General features: G+C 34.6%; 1 non-coding gene across 1 annotated transcript; it reads right to left on the bottom strand.

Annotated features, from left to right (window-relative positions):
- Window positions 1-3,371: 3,371 nt before the first annotated feature.
- On the bottom strand, window positions 3,372-3,478 carry LOC114369074. Its single transcript, XR_003657533.1, has one exon. It is a non-coding gene; the product is annotated as a small nucleolar RNA R71 (small nucleolar RNA).
- Between the last annotated feature and the right edge of the window lie 15,988 nt (window positions 3,479-19,466).

Here is a 19,466-nt window from a genome sequence, read left to right as displayed (position 1 = left end):
ATATTATTGAACCCAAGCTTACCAACCATGCCTAATTCTGGAATAAGGTATCCATTGATTTACTGTGTAGCTATTGTAGTTGTGATTTTGGCCAAATGTGTATTTTGTTTGTCAAGTCTTTTATGCTTTCATTGAAAATTAATGTTACATGTGTTATAACAGAGTCAAACCTGAGAAAGTATATGTATTAATCTTGGACCAATTGCAAAAGACATGTATTTCAAATTCCTAATTATTAATGGCCATAAAAGGATTATAGATTTGCATTTATTTGGATTGGTTAGAATTTTTACTCCTTGATATACAACCGCTTAGTTGGATTGTTGAAGTTGGTAATATGGTCTTCACTAATATCTACATATGGTGTTGTTCAATGTGAAGGATAATTTGTGTGTAGTTTGGGCCAAAATTGTTGGATTCATGGATAATAAACCTTGGTGGGAGTTAGAAAATGGCCAACGATTAGTAGAATATGATAACACCAGACATTACCACACTGAACTCAGTGTTCCACTTATTCCCTGGTAAGCAAATTTAATTGATACATTTTGTTTTGCATCCATGTTGAACCTGTGAACAATGACATGTCAATAAGTTCCAGCTACTCATTAATAGCTCAAGTTTATGATGAATTTGGAACTACATGATTAAAATTACCATATTCTGATGTAGCAAAGTTACTCAATGAGGAATGTCATAATATTATTTTGACAACTGAGGTAGTTACAGATTTGTCATGGACATGTGATGGTTTTAATAGTATAACCAATGTTGCCTAAAGTTGCTTTGCTAATTTATTCATGCAGAATCTTGATACAAGAGTGTATCCAGCACAGGTAATGTCACTAATGTGCCATTATTTTCTCTTATTTCTTAACCCTTTTTGCACCATTTTAAGTACTGATTAATCTTAATTGTCAAATTAATTAGGTAGTTTTATTATTTGGGTCCATTCAGCTAATTTGATGTTTTTAATCTAATTTCAGGAATTAATGAAACATTGGGCTTGAATCCAGAATTGGGCTTGGACTTGAAGAGGGCACACTATTTTATTCTACAAAATTTTATCTTATCTAGATATTATTTTCATTTGATCTCATCTAGATATTATTTCATCTAGATCTTATCTTATCTTATCTTATCTAGATTTGATTTTATTTTATTTATGGGCTTGGATTTAAAACAGATTTGTAAGCTTTGGGGCTGAAAAAACTATATAACACCACCAAGGTTCTAGTTTAGGCCTTCTCTCTTTTTCCCTCTCCTATTTTCGTTTTTAGTTTTAGGTCTCTCTTCTCTTTCTCCTTTTTTTCGTTTTTGCAATTCCAGTTCTGACTTTTCGTTTTTAGTAATAAAATTTCGTTCTTCAATCTATAATTTCGTTCTCTATTGATTAATGGAAGGCTAAGTCCCCAGCGTTGTTTTCTCTTGAGGATCAAGCACGGTTCTCTTTGAGGTTCTATTATTACTGTTAAATTCTGTTTAGTTTTTTCTCTTCACTAATTACTCTGAATTTGTTGCTATTAATTCATGCATGCTTAGTGCCTGATTAATTGTCTCTGCGCTTAATTTACGTTCATGCTTAATGATCATTTATGAGTAATTGGTGTATGTGTTGCTTAATCACATAATGAGTGCCTTATGTTAAATTTCTCTTAGTAATTTAATTTAGGGTTGGATTAAGTGGTTGAACTGAATAAGGATAAACTCTCGTAACCTAGGATAAGAGACTTGCTTGTGAATCAAGGGGAAGCAACGTGTTTTAATTCTGATATTTTCTAATTCACATCTATTCGCTGTTTAATTTACAAAAGCAAACACCCCCCCCCCCAAATTTGTTACTATTTCCTACTATCTGTTATGAACATTTGGTTTATCATTGCCCGTTGGGAAACGACCTAGGATCACTTCCTAGTTACTGCATTTTAATGTTTATTTGATTCGGGTACGACCTCGATCAAATTTGGCACCGTTGCTGAGGAGCAGTGTCCAAAGGTTCATAATAGCTAGTAATTCGTGTTTTTTGTTTAGTTGTTTTATGCTTTCGTGTGCTGTGTTGGTGTTGTTTTAGTGTTGTGTTCGTATTGTGTTAGTGTGTTTAGAGTCTAGCTATTTTGTTTAGTGTGGTGTTTTGTTTTAGTTTTTCTATTCAGCGCTTCCCCTGTTTCAGTTTTTGTGCTTTGCTGTGAATAGTGTTTTGCGACGGATTTAGGGACCACTTTTGTTGAACTGGAAAACAGGGTAGTAGTAGAAATCCTGTAGCGACAGATTTTAGAGACCACACTTGCTGAATTAATTGAGATTTTTTGTTTTGGTAGCTATAGTTGTTATTTTTGGCTGAATTTTTTTGTGATCACTTCTTTTGATCCATATTTTGTGGGAAAAATAGCTGGAGCCCTTAGTTTGGTCAGATTTGAAAGTTTCAAAAAAATAGCAAATTTGATTTTTGTCAAAACTTCAAACGGCCATAACTTTTGCTCCAGTTATTAGAATCGTTATTATTATATATGTATTTGGGGTAGAAAAAAAGTTCTCATGCCGTGACAGCCCACCTATGGTGGGCTGAAGTCTCCTTCTTCCAAAAATTGCGATTCTGTCAAAAGTTTTTTTATTTTCCAAGTATTATTCTCCTATTTTTCTTAACTTACTATTTTTAGCTTCTATAGTTAGACTTTGAATTTTAGTTTTAAATTTTTTTTGCTATCTTCTCATCATTTTATAAGGTTGCTCACAAAATTTCAAGTCATTTGGATATCATTTAATGGTAGTTGTAGTTCAAACCTACACTGTTACTTGCATAAGAAGGCAACTAGTTGTGCATGCTGAATATAGTGTATGACTAGAGGCAATCCATCTGACTTACAACCCTTTGATCCTGAGATAGATACGACATTTCATAGATTAGTTAGACATCATTTAGTACCTTTTGAGCATCTTGAGCATTCTGTTATTGATGATTTTGAGCATTATTGTTTTGAACATTCTGAGAACATGGCACAACTTCCACCCCGTGAGAGGACTCTAAGGGAAATGACTGCACCTGATTTCACCTACGAAAGCATGTACATCCAATACCCTGATGAGGATGTCACATATGTTCTTAAAACTGGACTGATCCATTTGCTTCCAAAGTTTCATGGCCTTGCAGGTGAAGACCCGCACAAACATCTGAAAGAATTCCATATTGTCTGCTCCACCATGAAACCCCCAGATGTCCAGGAGGATCACATATTTCTGAAGGCCTTCCCTCATTCTTTAGAGGGAGTGGCAAAGGACTGGCTTTATTACCTTGCTCCACGGTCCATCACGAGCTGGGATGACCTCAAGAGAGTATTCTTAAAAAAAAATTTTTCCCTGCTTCCAAGACCACGGCCATCAGAAAGGATATTTCAGGCATTAGACAACTCAGTGGAGAGAGCTTATATGAATACTGGGAGAGATTTAAGAAGCTATGTGCCAGTTGCCCTCACCACCAGATTTCTAAGCAGCTTCTCCTCCAATATTTTTATGAAGGACTCAGTAACATGGAGAGAAGTATGATAGCTGCTGCCAGTGGAGGAGCCCTTGGAGACATGACCCCTACTGAAGCCAGAAATTTAATTGAGAAGATGGTTTCAAACTCCCAGCAATTTAGTGTCAGAAATGATGCTATTGTCATTAGAGGAGTGCATGAAGTAGCCACGGATTCATCTTCATCAGCCGAGACTAAGAAGCTTGAAGGTAAACTAGATGCCTTGGTTAACCTGGTAACCCAAGTGGCCATGAATCAAAAATCTGCACCTGTCGCCAGACTCTGTGGTTTATGCTCCTTTGCCGACCACCACACAGACCTTTGCCCTTCTGTGCAACAATCTGAAGCAATTGAACAGCCTGAAGCTTATGCTCCAAACATCTACAATAGACCTCCTCAACTTCAGCAGCAAAATCAGCCACAACAGAACAATTATGACCTCTCCAGCAACAGGTACAACCCCGGGTGGAGGAATCATCCCAACCTTAGATGGTTGAGTCCTTCACAACAGCAGCAACAACAACAGCCTTATTTCCAGAATGTTGCTGGCCCAAGCAGACCATACGTTCCTCCACCAATCCAGCAACAACAACTGCAACAGCCCCAGAAATAGCAAACAGTTGAGGCTCCTCCGCAACCTTCCCTTGAAGAACATGTGAGGCAAATGACTATGCAAAACATGCAGTTTCAACAAGAGACCAGAGCTTCCATTCAGAGCTTAACTAATCAGATGGGACAATTGGCTACACAGTTAAATCAACAACAGTCCCAGGATTCTGACAGATTGCCTTCTCAATCTTTCCAAAATCCCAAAAATGTGAGTGTCGTTTCATTGAGGTCGGGAAAGCAGTGTCAAGGACCTCAACCAGTAGCACCTTCCTCGTCCTCAAATGAACCTACCCAACCTCACTCTGCTCCAGAACAAGATGATAACAAAAATTTAAAGAGTAAGTTACCTAACAATTTCTATGCAGGTGAATCTAAAGAGAAGCAGCATATCCCTCTTCCATTCCCTCCAAGAGCAATTCCCAACAAAAAAATGGAAGAGGCAGAGAAGGAGATCTTAGAAACATTTAGAAAAGTAGAGGTAAACATACCTCTGATGGATGCAATAAAGCAAATTCCAAGATATGCTAAATTCTTGAAGGAACTGTGCACTAATAAACGGAAGCTTAAAGGAAGTGAAAGAATTAGTATGGGCAGAAATGTCTCCACATTGATTGGTAAATCTGTTCCCCAAATCCCTGAAAAATGTAAAGATCCAGGTACATTTAGTATACCTTGTATTATAGGGAACAGTAAGTTTGACAATGCCATGCTAGATTTAGGAGCTTCTGTTAGTGTGATGCCTCTGTCTATTTTTAATTCTTTATCTCTTGGTCCCTTGCAGTCAACTGATGTGGTAATTCATTTAGCTAATAGAAGTGTTGCCTATCCTGCTGGTTTCATAGAGGATGTCCTAGTTAGAGTTGGTGAACTGATTTTTCCTGTTGATTTTTATATTTTCAATATGGAGGAGGGATTTTCTAAAGGATCAGTTCTCATCATTCTAGGCTGACCTTTTATGAAAACTGCTAGAACTAAGATAGATGTATATGCAGGCACACTATCTATGGAGTTTGGTGATATAACTGTTCATTTTAATATTCTTGAGGCTATGAAACACCCATCTGAAGATCTTTCTGTATTTCGTGTTGAAATAATTGACCATATTGTTGATGAATACATGACTGATCTTCATTCTAATCTGCATGCCTGTCACTCTTCATGCATTGAATCTGAATTTGTACTTGATCATATGCCTGAATTTGATGCTGAGAGTGAATATGAATTTGATATTGATTACATGCCTGATGTTTTACCTCTTGAGATTGATTTTATAAAGTCAGATAGAACTAACCATGTTTCAGGAAGTACACATACTTCTGACTTTCTTTATGAGGTACAGGTAGAGAAACCATCTCTTTCTACCACTATCCAGTCGGCCACACCAGAATTGAAGCTTCTACCATCAAATTTAAAATATGCTTACTTGGATGATAGCAAAAGTTTTCCAATAATTATATCTGCCTCCCTTGCTGATGAGCAAGAGGAGAAGCTGTTATCAATTCTCAAGAAGCATAAGAAGGCTATAGGCTGGACCCTAGCGGACATTCCTGGTATTAGCCCATCCACATGTATGCATCGGATAAATTTAGAGGATGGGGCTAAACCAATAAGACAGCCACAGAGAAGACTCAACCCGGTAATTTTTGATGTAGTGAAGAAGGAGGTAACCAAGCTTTTGCAAGTTGGAATCATTTATCCTATCTTTGACAGCCAATTGGTGAGTCTCGTCCAGGTAGTCCCGAAGAAAATTGGTCTCACCGTGATCAAAAATGAGAAGGAGGAGTTGATTCCTACTCGGGTGCAAAACAGTTGTAGAGTCTACATCAACTATAGGAGGCTGAACCAGGTTACCAAAAAGAACCATTTTCCACTGCCATTCATTGACCAGATGCTTGAACGCCTGGCAGGTAAATTTCAATACTGTTTCCTTGATGGTTTTTTTGGTTATATGCAAATCACTATTGCTTCTGAGGATCAGGAAAAGGCCACATTCACCTGCCCCTTCGACACTTTTGCCTATAGGAGGATGCCTTTCGGCCTGTGCAATGCCCCTGGTACCTTCCAGCGGTGCATGATTAGTATTTTTAGTGATTTTTTAGAAAATTGAATAGAGGTGTTTATGGATGATTTCACTGTATATGGATCCTCTTTTGATGTTTGTTTGGATAGTCTAGAAAAGGTTTTGAATAGATGCAATGAAACTAACCTTGTTCTAAATTTTGAAAAATGTCATTTTATGGTTGAGCAAGGTATAGTTTTAGGCCACATTATTTCCAATAAGGGCATTGAAGTAGATCCTGCAAAAATTTCTGTTATTTCACAATTGCCTTACCCCTCTTGCGTGCAAGAGGTGCGATCTTTTCTTGGTCATGCAGGATTCTATAGGCGCTTTATAAGAGATTTTAGCAAAGTAGCCCTTCCATTATCCAACTTATTGCAAAAGGAGGTGGAGTTTGACTTTAATGATAAATGCAAAGAGGCTTTTGATTGCCTCAAAAGAGCACTGACTACCACCCCCATCATCCAGGCACCCGACTAGACAGTCCCTTTTGAGCTTATGTGTGATGCATCAAATTATGCATTGGGGGCTGTCCTTGCTCAGAAAATTGATAAATTGCCTAGGGTGATATATTATGCTTCTAGGACTTTAGATGTTACCCAAGCGAATTATACTACTATTGAGAAAGAGCTACTAGCCATAGTTTTTGCTCTTGAAAAATTTTGTTCTTATTTGCTTGGTACTCGCATTATTGTTTATACTGACCATGCAGCTTTAAAGTACTTGTTGAAGAACGCTGATTCAAAGCCTAGGTTGATCCGATGGATGCTCTGGCTCCAAGAGTTTGACTTGGAGATCCGTGATAGGAGCGGAGCACAAAATTTAGTTGTTGAACATTTGAGTCGGATCGAACATGTGTCTGATGAGGATTCACCCATTCGGGATGATTTCCCGGATGATCATTCATATATATTGTATGGTATTTCTGATTCTTTTTCTACTCCCTGGTTTGCTAACATTGTCTATTATTTAGTTGCTTCTATTTTTTCTCCCTTAGCATCTAAGGCTCAAAAAGATAAAATTAAAAGTGATGCTAAGAATTTTATTTGGGATGACCCCTACTTGTGGAAATTATGCAGTGATCAAGTCATTAGATGATGCATTCCAAATCATAAGACTGACTCAGTCCTGCAGTTCTGTCATTCTTTCGCACCGGGAGGTCATCTGGGTGTTCAAAGGATAGCTCACAAAGTGCTTAACTGTGGCTTTTATTGGACCACCATCTTTAAAGATGCGTGGAAGATTTATAGCACTTATGAGCAGTGTCAGAGAGCAAGAAGTGCACTTACATGGCGACAACAAATGCCTCAGCAACCTATGCTATTTTGTGAGGTGTTTGATGTATGGCGTATAGATTTCATGGGACCTTTTCCTGTATCTTTTGGTTATGTTTACATTCTCCTTGCAGTTGATTATGTTTCAAAATGGGTGGAAGCCAAGCCCACTAGAACTAATGATGCTAAGGTTGTTGTAGATTTTGTCAGATCTAATCTGTTTTGCAGGTTTGGAGTACTTAAAGCAATCGTTAGTGATCAAGGAACCCATTTTTGCAACAAATCAATGCACGCCTTGCTTAAAAAGTACGGGGTTGTACACAGGGTATCCACACCATACCACTCCTAAACCAATGGACAGGCAGAAATTTCTAACAGGGAGATCAAGAGGATTTTAGAGAAGATTGTGCAGCCAAGCAGAAAAGATTTGAGTACCAGGCTAGATGATGCTCTTTAGGCATATAGGACTGCCTACAAAGCACCCACAGGAATGTCTCCTTATCGGGTTGTCTTTGGAAAGGCATGTCATCTTCTAGTGGAGATTGAGCACAAAGCATACTGGGCAGTGAAGACCTGGAACTTCTCTATGGATCAAGCTGGTGAGGAAAGAAAGTTGCAACTGAGTGAGTTAGATGAGATCCGCCTAGAAGCGTATGAGAATGCCAAGTTCTACAAAGGAAAGACCAAGAAGTTCCATGATAACATGATAATTAAGAAAGACTTCATGGTTGGGCAAAAAATGTTATTGTATAATTCTAAGCGTGGACTCATGAGTGGTAAGTTGAGGTCTAAGTGGATTGGTCCTTTTGTTGTTACTAATGTTTTTCCTTATGGTACAGTTCAGATCAAAAGTGACTCCACAAACAAGAGCTTCAAGGTCAATGGACACCGACTTAAACCATTCCTCACAAACCCTTCTTTAGTGGACGTAGTGGTGGAAGAGACTTCCTTACTCCACCCTACTCTTCCTCCACCATGACTTAGGGAGTTTTTCTTTTCCTATCTCCTTCTTTACTTTTATTACATTTGTTCGATTCTATTTGTTGGTTTAATTGCTTTTAATCTTTTAATTGTGCTACATTGAGGACAATGTGTTGTTTAAGTATAGGGGGGAGTGTTCTTTGGTTTTGGTTTTGCTAGTTTTGTTAGTTTTGTTTGTGTTAAATTTGTTAGTTTTGTTAGTTTTGTTGGGTTTCTAGTTTAATATTTTAGGTCAATTCTGTTTGCATGTACAACTTTGCATATTTTTCTTTGAATTATAGGATATGTTCAAGAAATGGGTAATTGTTTTGAAAATAAAAGTCTCTTGACATTTTGTGATTTGAAATCCTTGTTTTTCCTCTACATGTCATGATAGTTTTGAAAGCTCAATTTGAAAGTGATAAGTTTACCTTTGTGAGAATTTGAGCCATCCATCATCATAATCTTTTGGTGTGTTTTGCCCCCATTGATTGCTTGCACAATAGCCTTGGCTTGATTCTTGTTGATGCTTCCTAATTCACATGCATATTTGGAAATGATTTAGGCAATTTTGTTCTTATAAGCTTCTAGCCAAATGGACTTACCTTGAATTAATTCCTTTGATAGCCCCTTTGAGCCTATGTTCCCCTTTCTTTGTTTTGAAGCTCATTACAAGCCTTAAGTGAAAAACCATGATATCACCTTACCCTTAAGGAATTTTGGAGCTTTGGAATTGTTTTGGAAATAAGTGTGAGGGGGTATGTTACATTGGAAGATATGATTTTTGGCCATGCTTAATGTTTTATTTTGGCCATGCTTGATGTATATATATATTGGCTAGTTCTTGCTTTAATCTTCAAATTCGTACTGTTAAAAAATGAAAAAAAAAAAAAAAGAAATTTCAATTGCTGCAAATTCGTACTGTTCAAAAAAAAAAAAAAGAAGAAAAGAAGTGAAGTTGAATAAATGAGGTCTTGTTATGAGGACTTGATTTGGGAGCCTTGGTTGATTTTGTTGATATTAGAGGGTTTGGGTTTACTATGTGTGCTTAATTTCCACTTATTCTCCATTGCTCCTCTATTCCTTTGGGATTTAGCTACTTACTCCATATATTTTTCCCTACCTTGTTCTTGGCCCCATTACAACCTTAAAAGACCTTTTGATCCTCATATGCATGTGTTTGTCAAGTTGTTTGTCAATTTTAGAATTTTGCCAAGTTTATGTGGTGTTTATTTTTATGGGTGCTTCGAGAGTAAACAGTAGCCTAGACACTTGAGAGATAGAGTGTATATCCTGTGAGGCTTTATCATTTTTCATTCTTAAGCTGATTAACTATTTTGCCATGATTGGGTTGCTTGGATGATTTTCACGAATGTCTTGACTCTTTGGATCTCTTCATGTTAGATGTTACCCATTCCTTGATGTTCATTGAGAAATATGTAAATGTTTTTGTTTGTCTCTCTTTGATATCCTTGGATTTTGTTCTTTATTTCATTTTGCCCAGAAGTGCAAAAGGCTAAGTATGGAGGGTTTTGATGTGCCATTATTTTCTCCTATTTCTTAACCCTTTTTGCACCATTTTAAGTACTGATTTATCTTAATTGTCAAATTAATTAGGCAGTTTTATTATTTGGGCTCATTCAACTAATTTGATATTTTTAATCTAATTTCAGGAATTAATGAAACATTGGGCTTGAATCCAGAATTGGGCTTGGACTTGAAGAGGGCACACTATTTTATTCTACAAAATTTTATCTTATCCAGATATTATTTAGATTTGATCTCATCTAGATATTATTTCATCTAGATCTTATCTTATCTAGATTTGATTTTATTTTATTTATGGGCTTGGATTTAAAATAGATTTGTAAGCTTTAGGGCTGAAAAAACTATATAACAGCATCAAGGTTCTAGTTTAGGCCTTCTCTCTTTTTCTCTCTCCTATTTTCGTTTTTAGTTTTAGATCTCTCTTTTCTTTCTCCTTTTTTTCGTTTTTGCAATTCCAGTTCTGACTTTTCGTTTTTAGCAATAAAATTCCGTTCTTCAATCTATAATTTAGTTCTCTATTGATTAATGGAAGGCTAAGTCCCCAGTGTTGTTTTCTCTTGAGGATCAAGCACGGTTCTCTTTGAGGTTCTATTATTACTGTTAAATTCTGTTCAGTTTTTCCTCTTCACTAATTACTCTGAATTTGTTGCTATTAATTCATGCATGCTTAGTGCCTGATTAATTGTCTCTGCGCTTAATTTACATTCATGCTTAATGATCATTTATGAATAATTGGTGTATGTGTTGCTTAATCACATAATGAATGCCTTATGTTAAATTTCGCTTAGTAATTTAATTTAGGGTTGGATTAAGTGGTTGAACTGAATAAGGATAAACTCCCGTAACCTAGGATAAGAGACTTGCTTGTGAATCAAGGGGAAGCAACGTGTTTTAATTCTGATATTTTCTAATTCACATCTATTCGCTATTTAATTTACAAAAGCAAACAACCCCCCCCCCCAATTTGTTACTATTTCCTACTATCTGTTATGAACATTTGGTTTATCATTGCTCGTTGGGAAACAACCTAGGATCACTTCCTAGTTACTTCATTTTAATGTTTATTTGATTTGGGTACGGCCTCGATCAGTCGCTTATTGGCAAACATCTTCTATTTTTAATAGAAAGAGAAAGCACTGAAGGTAGATGTCTTCGAGATGTTGTTAACTATCCTAATGCATATACGGTACATCAAATCTATCATCGCAAGCAAGTGCTAAGGATGTTTCATTCTAAGGAGTTCTTAACTGTGGCACAAGAGGTATGTGAAATATTAAATGTTTTAATAGTCTAATGGATAGAAAACTATTTTTTTTACTGATAATTAAACAATTTCATATTGCTAGTTAGGTGCAAAGATAGTTGCACAGAGATCATCAATTGAAAATGCTAAGATCATTATTACGCATCCTGCTCCACCTATAGTGTTAATTGAATGGATTAAAAAGCAAAAGGAAGACCTCATGTGTCAAGGTTTTGGTGGAAGCAGGAATGATGCATCCTAGGCTACACAAATTTGGAATGATGAATTAGCATATTCTTAAGTATTGCAAATTGGTTCATGATTGTAACATATAATGTTGTGATCAAACTCGATGTTTAGAACAGTGCATTTCAGGATATTATTTTGTTTTTTGTTCTCCTTTAATGTAAGTCAATGCTCATAAACAATATAAGAAGGAAATTCAAAATACATGGCAATTTCTTATGTCCAAAATATGATCATTGTCAACTGTATAACCATTTTTAACTAAAACTTTTCTAAAATAGAAACAAAAATCACATTTTAGCCTCTGTATAAAGTTTAGTGTTAGTAGCAGTAAACTATTATATTATTTAAAAATCACAATAAACTAGATCAGTGAACCAAAAATATCATGGAAAAGGCGTTAGGTGTCTTGGGAGCCTATTATCAAAAGTAATTTTTAACTAAAGTTGTTATAAGATACAAACAAAAATGGCATTAAACCACGCAACAAGTTTATTGTTAGTAGCAATAAACTATTGTAATATCATTTACCAATGACAAAGGATTAGAAAGCCAATTCAATCTAAACATGATGCGCGTTAAACCAATGACAGCAAAGCAGGTCAGTGCCCAAGAAATATCACTGAAGATGTGTTAGCTGTCATGGGAACCTATTATCAAAAGCAAATGGAGGTTTGCTTTGCACATGTGCTGCTAGCCTATTATCAATTGGATGGGATAGCTTTAGAATTTTATAGCTTGTTATTAGCTTATTTTATCAATAATAATAAAGTAGAGTCAATATGTGGTAAGTGTTGGCTAAAAGATGGTTATAGGTATACTAAGTCTACCATCTACCATAAAAATGGTGTGACCAACAAAAGTAGTCAAACAGTGTACTAAGAGTTCCAAAAGTCACTTTTGGTCTTCTAACCATGGTACCATGTAAAACCGTGATTAAAAACACAAGATTATCAATGTGGTAGACTTGGTATATGATTTTTCATGGCTAAAAACTTATGCAAGAACTATGTCATAGGCGGTAGGTGAATTATGGTTGATGTAACAATGTCGTTAACATCCACAAAACTGTATATGTTCAAACAAATAACATGAATCTACAAAGTCTCATTCAAAAATTTGCTTAGTCATATTCTGCTAAGATATCTTCAGTTCTTAACTATACCAAGTAACAGTTTCAGGTAATGAACTATGGAAGAAGTGGGATCTAACAAAATATTTTCTGCAAATTTGCAAGGTTAAAATGAAAATTGATATTGCAAGGAATGTGTTTAAGAAGAAGTCAACCTGACAGTGCAAAAAAGATACACATATTCAATGAAAATATAGGTTTTGCATCTCTATACTAATATTGTCAAGCTGTATTGTTTTTAAAAGGTGTATTACTACATATACTATGAATACTAAGATTATGTTATGAATGTCACAGGAATTGTTAATGCACCTGGAACAAGTGGCAGCCAAAGAAGCTTTCAAATGGCTTTAGCAGATGTCACTAATACTCAGCCAAATAGCCATCACATCCAAACTAGACAGAGGAAAACTATCAATAACATGTGTAGGCTTTGTAATAATTTGTATAATGACTTTGAAGCTGCATCTTCAACTTCTACTGCACTTCCAGATAGTGAAATGCATGATCATTCCTTTATACGTGAACACACAAATGATCCACTTCAACAGATATATGAAGGCTTTTCAGATGACAATATTGAAAATGCAAGTGACAATAATTTGAATTATTATATCAAATCAATTACACGTCAAGTAATGATCATAGTTGTGTTACTGTTGGTTGTAATGCAGAAACTGTTGACAATTTACTAGATGATGAAAATGACCTATCTGATGGTGTTTGTGAATCTGCTCGTGACATTACCACAGGTTTTAGTCTCACAATGCAAAGGTTTTAGCTTCAGCAGTATGTTAATGTCAAACTAAGTAACATGTATTTTGTAGGATATGTTGATCTAGGAGATCCTTCAGAAACATGTGCATATTGCCAAGTTTCTATGTGGTATCAAGAAAGAACAAGAACAAATAGAAATCAAGCTAATGCCAAATATAGTCTTTGTTGCAGCATGGGAAGGATACAACTTCCTTTTCTCAAGAATCCTCCAATGCTTTTGCAACAAGTACTATGTGATCAAGAATCACGCGAAAACAGAAATTACCAACATAATATCAGGGCTTATAATATGATATTTGCTTTTAGCTCTTCGGGAGCCAAGATAGATACAAGTGTGCTCAAAGGAAAAGGTCCAGCAATTTATAAAATTCATGGACAATTATGTCATTTGATTGGAACCCTATTACCAATGCCAGGGAAACCTCCAAAATTTTCCCAGCTGTATATATATATATATATATATATATATATATATATATATATATATATATATATATATATATATATATATGATACAGAAAATGAAATTTGAAACAGAATTGGTGCAGTAAGGTAAATTATGTTTTTTGACTTTATTTGCATTAAATGGTTGTGTTTATTTTTATTTAGTTGTGATACCATTAAATGAATTACTATATGCATGACATCTTTTAAACTTATGCAAGGCAAAATATACTTGATTCACAGTTGGTATCCAAGTTAAAAGAAATGCTTACTGAATACAATGTGTTTGCTATGTATTTTAGGATGGCCAAAGATACATATGATAACTTTTAGACAGAGAACCTTAACCTATAATTGATAGCTGACAGAAAAAAAAATGGAAGAATCTATAATTTGCCCACAATTTCAGAGGTGGCTACAGTTATTGTTGGTGATGCAACTCAACCTATCAATCGAGACATTATACTTAAAAAAAAAAGTGGACGTTTACAAAGAATCAATGAGCTTCATACAAGTTATCTTGGATTGCAATATCCTTTATTTTCTCCTTATGGTGAAGATAGGTACCGCAGTGATGTCAAACATAGATATATGGGTGATTCCCATCAAAGAAAGAGAAACAGACTAACTATCAGAGGGTTTTTGTATTTTAGGTTGCAGTCCAACAAAGATGAAGCACAAACTTTATTGAGGTCCAGAAGATTATTTCAGCAATTTACTGTTGATGGTCACACAATGATGGAAGCAGAACAATTATTGCTTATCAGAACTCATCAAAAGCAATTGCGTTGTGTTCAATATAACACTTTAAAAAACTCACAACAGTTAGTTGAAAATTAGAATGTTAGTTGTGGAAAGTGTATTATTTTGCCTTCATCTTTTGTTGGTAGTCGTAGGTATATGGATCAATTGCATTTTGATGGAATGGCCATATGTAGCACTATTGGAGTTCCAAATTTGTTTTTGACTTTTACTTGCAATCCATACTAGCTAGAGATTCAACAGTTTGTTTCAAGTCTTAATTTAATTGCACAGGACCGGCTAGATATTGTCACAAGAGTTATTAAACTCAAGCTACAACAACTAATGTCTAACTTGAAAGAAAAAAAATAGGCAATGTGCTTGCATGTAAGTTGTGCATTCATAATGCAGTTAGTACTCAATTGACTATTGTGTGTATATTTGTTGTTAAACAAACCATATTACAATTGTAGATATCTACATAATAGAATTCCAGAAAAAAGGTTTGTCACATGCTCATATCTTGTTGTTTTTGGATGTTGCCAGCAAGTATCCATCTCCTACAAATATTGATCGCATCATATCAGCTAAGATACCAGATTCTATTGAACAACCACAACTATATGATTGTGTCAAGAAGCATATGTGCACGGTCCATGTGGTCATGCAAATAGAAAGTCTCCATGCATGAAAGATGGAAAGTGTTCAAGATATTTTCCTAAAAACTGGAAACCTAAAACTATTATTGACCAAGAGGGCTATCCTGTTTATAGAAGGAGTAATAATGGTAAATATATTGACAAAAAATGGGATATCACTAAATAATAGGTATGTGATACCATACAATCCAAATTTGTTGTTGAAATATCAGGCATACCTCAAGATAGAATGATGCAACCAGTCAACGTGCATCAAATATTTATTCAAGTACATTAATAAAGATTATGATTGCATAACCGAGACTCTTGTACCTTCCCAAAATGACAATGGAACTACTAAACAAACTGTTGATGAGATTAAGCATTATTTTGACGATAGGTATATTTCTCCTTGTGATGCTTGCTAAAGAATATTTTCATTCCAAATTCACAAGAGATCACCTATTGTTGAAAGGTTGTACTTTCATTTTCCTGGTGAAAATTCAATAATATTTGAGGATGATGATGGCATTGATGCTTTGCTATCCAAGCCAACTATTAAACAGTCTATGTTTACTTCTTGGCTACAAGCTAACAACATGGGTGCCTCCAAGTATAGATGTTGGAGGCCATGTAAAGATGGAAATACAATTGGCAAGCTTAACTGGGTGCCTCCAAGTACTGGAGAATTGTATTACCTTAGGATGATGTTGGTTGTGGTTAAAGGATCGACCACTTATGAACAAATTCACACAGTTAATGGTCAATTGTATTCTTCATTTAGAGAAGCTTGCTTTGCTATGGGATTATTGCTTGACGATAAGGAATATATTGAGGCTTTAAGAGAAGCATACCATTGGGGTATTGGCCAATTCATAAGAAGATTTTTTGTAACAATGCTCATAACTAATAGCATTGAAAGACCAAATCATGTATGGACTGAAACATGGGAGTGTCTAATTGATGGTATTCTTCATCAATAGAAAAGAATAAGAACCATGCCAAGTAATGTATAGTAAACCTTATATTCTTTTATTGAATGTAATTGTTGTTTAAAACTTACAAATTCAATTGTTTATTTCTGTCCAAAGATTTAGAGATTGAAAAAGAAGAATTATAGTATTTGGCATTGATTGAAATTGAAGAGATACTACAATCGAACAAAAAATCATTAAAGGATTATCCAATCATGCCTTTTCCAAGACATGTGTTCCAGCCACATTTTGGTAATATATATATATATATATATATATATATATATATATATATATATATATATATATATATATATATATATATATGTTGAAAAAAATTATGACAAGGCTCAATTACAACATGATTTTTCCAAACATACTTTGCTTCTCTAACATGTTAGGAAAAGTTGTTCTTCTTCTTATTCTAATGTCACTACAATAGAAACAATGATGGCTTAATCATGTCAATCTAATTACATTTTTTTTAATTACAAAAATAGATTAACAAAGACATATCTTTAATTTAACCATCAATGTTGTCAATGGACAGGCTGGTGGAATGTTTTTCCTGTATGGATATGGAGGTATTGGGAAGACCTTTATGTGGAAGGCATTAGCTTCTGCATTACGTTTGAAAGGTGATATTACTTTGATAATTGCTTCAAGTGGTATAGCTCATTGTTATTACCCAATGGCAGAACTGCACATTCAAAATTTGTTATTCATGTGCTTACCTTAGACAACTCCACATGTAATATCCACCAAGGCACAAAACAAGCTGAACTGTTAAAGGAAACCAAGTTGATTATATGGGATGAAGCTCCTATGGCTCATAAGTATTGTTTTGAAGCACTAGATAAAACATTGAATGACATCATGTGCATGTCTAATTCCGACAGTGTTCCATTTGGTAGAAAAGTTGTTGTTTGGAGGTGATTTCAAGCAAATTCTTCCTATCATCCCAAGAGAAAGCAGATTTGACATAGTGCATGCTACTACAGATGCTTCATATCTGTGGGACTACTGCACAATTTTAAAGGTGACAAAAAAATATGTATTTGCACTCCAACCTAACAATCACAAATGCACAAGAAATAAAGAACGTTTCTTAGTGATTGATAGATGTTGGTGATAGGAAACTAGGCAAAGGTGATGATGGATTATATGAGATAGAAATTCCATCAGAACTGTTGATTACAAACTTCATCAATCCTATTGAAGCAATTGCCAGTCATACTTACCCAGATATCCAACACAAGTATAAGGATGAGGAATTTCTCAAATCTAGAGCTATTCTAGCTTTAACAAATGAGGTCGTAGACTAAATAAATGACTACATATTAAACATCATCTCAGGTAAAGAGAAAGCATATTTCAGCTGTGATTCAATTGACATGAGAGATGGGGCAGCAAGTGAATGTTATGAAGTTGTTACAGAGCTATTCTAGCTTTAACAAATAAGGTCGTAGACTAAATAAATGACTACAAATTAAAAACCATCTCAAGTAAAGAGAAAGAATATTTCAATTGTGATTCAATTGACATGAGAGATGGGGCAATAAGTGAATGTTATGAAGTTGTTACACCAGAATTTCTAAATTCATTGAAGACATCAGGAATACCTAATCATAACATAAGGCTGAAAACAGGCACACATATTATGTTGATTCAGAATTTAGATCAAGCAGAATGCCTTTGCAACGGAACAAGGCTAATTGCCACTAGAATAACCAATCATGTTATTGAAGCATAGATAATTTCAGGAAAAAACATAGGGAGTTTGGTCAGCTTTATGTGGCATTCTCAAGAGTTCAGAGCAAAAGTGGATTGAAAATTCTTATTCGTGATAAAGAATGAAAACCACTAAACATAACAACCAATGTGGTTTTCAAGGAAGTTCTTCAAAATATGTAGTATTTTCTAAAACTAGCTAAATAATTACTAATGAAATTGAAAACTATTGATATTGATCATGAACCTTTTCCATACAGGGTTGTTTACTGCAATGTATGTTGTAACACCTTCATCACATCAAGTTTTTGCAAAATTTGTTTGATTACATCAACTTCTTGCTGAATTTGATGCAAGCCAAATTATTGTAACACTCTTTGAAATTGTTTAACACAGTTAACATTATCTACAAGCTAGGCACTTGACATTAACTTCTTTGTGTTTGTCAGTTGTCTGAAGATGAGTCATTAATTACCTTTGTTCCTCCTAAGATTGTAACATGTGTTTGTAGTGAATGGTTTATTGATTTGGACTCAGTTTAAGATTATATGTGTAATTTTGGGATAAGGTATTTTATTGTATTTACAGTGTAATGGTTTGGTCTTACTCATTGAATAAAAACACCACTCTTATATGGAGCATCGGGTTTCAATTTAAGGCTAAATGCATCTATACTTAATGCAATGTTTAACACCACTCTTGTATGGTTTGGTGTCTACAGTATATGTCATGTAAGCCAAAATTAGTTTGATTTTGTATGTAATATTTTGTTGTGGATAAATGGTATCACAGTGTAATGGTGCAACTTTTATTTTTGAATTATAAGCGTCACTTTCTAAGAGCTTAAGCTGCAAGGTATCATGATTGGAAACATATTGTTATCGTCAGTTCCTTCATCTTTCTAAATACACCAGAGCTAAAGTTAACCTCACTTATCATCTGCACTTTGATGTAATACAGTGAATTAACATTTAGCCATACCTGTACTGCGTATATGATGACTATTCCTACTGATATCAATTGATTTCAAAGGCAATGAGAATTACAAAATTGAATGATTTATAAAAGAACTAAGACAAGAACTATAATTTTCATCCTTTCATGCTACCTTGAGCCAAAAAAATTCGATAACCACTTCAAATAAATTGTAATTTATATTTTTAAATATCAAAGTCTTCTATTAACCAGCTATTGAAATAATCAAAAATAAATTAATTACATAATAAAAAAATGAATTTGATTGTTATAATAATGTCTATAAACCCACATTTTCTTCATGCAGCTGTCAATAGTTACTAACAGATATAATAGGCCTTAATTATCTCTTAGTCCATATTATACGATACCATGAAAATTCTTTTTAATTAATTTGAAATTCAATTTTAAATTGTCATATTAATGTAATTCATTAGCCGAAAACTTAATTTTAAATAAATTTGCACAAATTATGTTTATACACACTAACAATAGTAGCAATAAACCAATAATCGTTATTGATCAATACGAATTACAAATCTGTAATGACTTTATGGATTCGTAAAACGTATCAGATTCAGCAAAGGACAGTTTTCAAATCATC

This window comes from Glycine soja, chromosome 9, assembly GCF_004193775.1.
Source record: "Glycine soja cultivar W05 chromosome 9, ASM419377v2, whole genome shotgun sequence".
In the NCBI taxonomy this organism is placed as follows: Eukaryota; Viridiplantae; Streptophyta; class Magnoliopsida; order Fabales; family Fabaceae; genus Glycine; species Glycine soja.
This window is presented reverse-complemented; position numbering and strand designations above follow the sequence as displayed.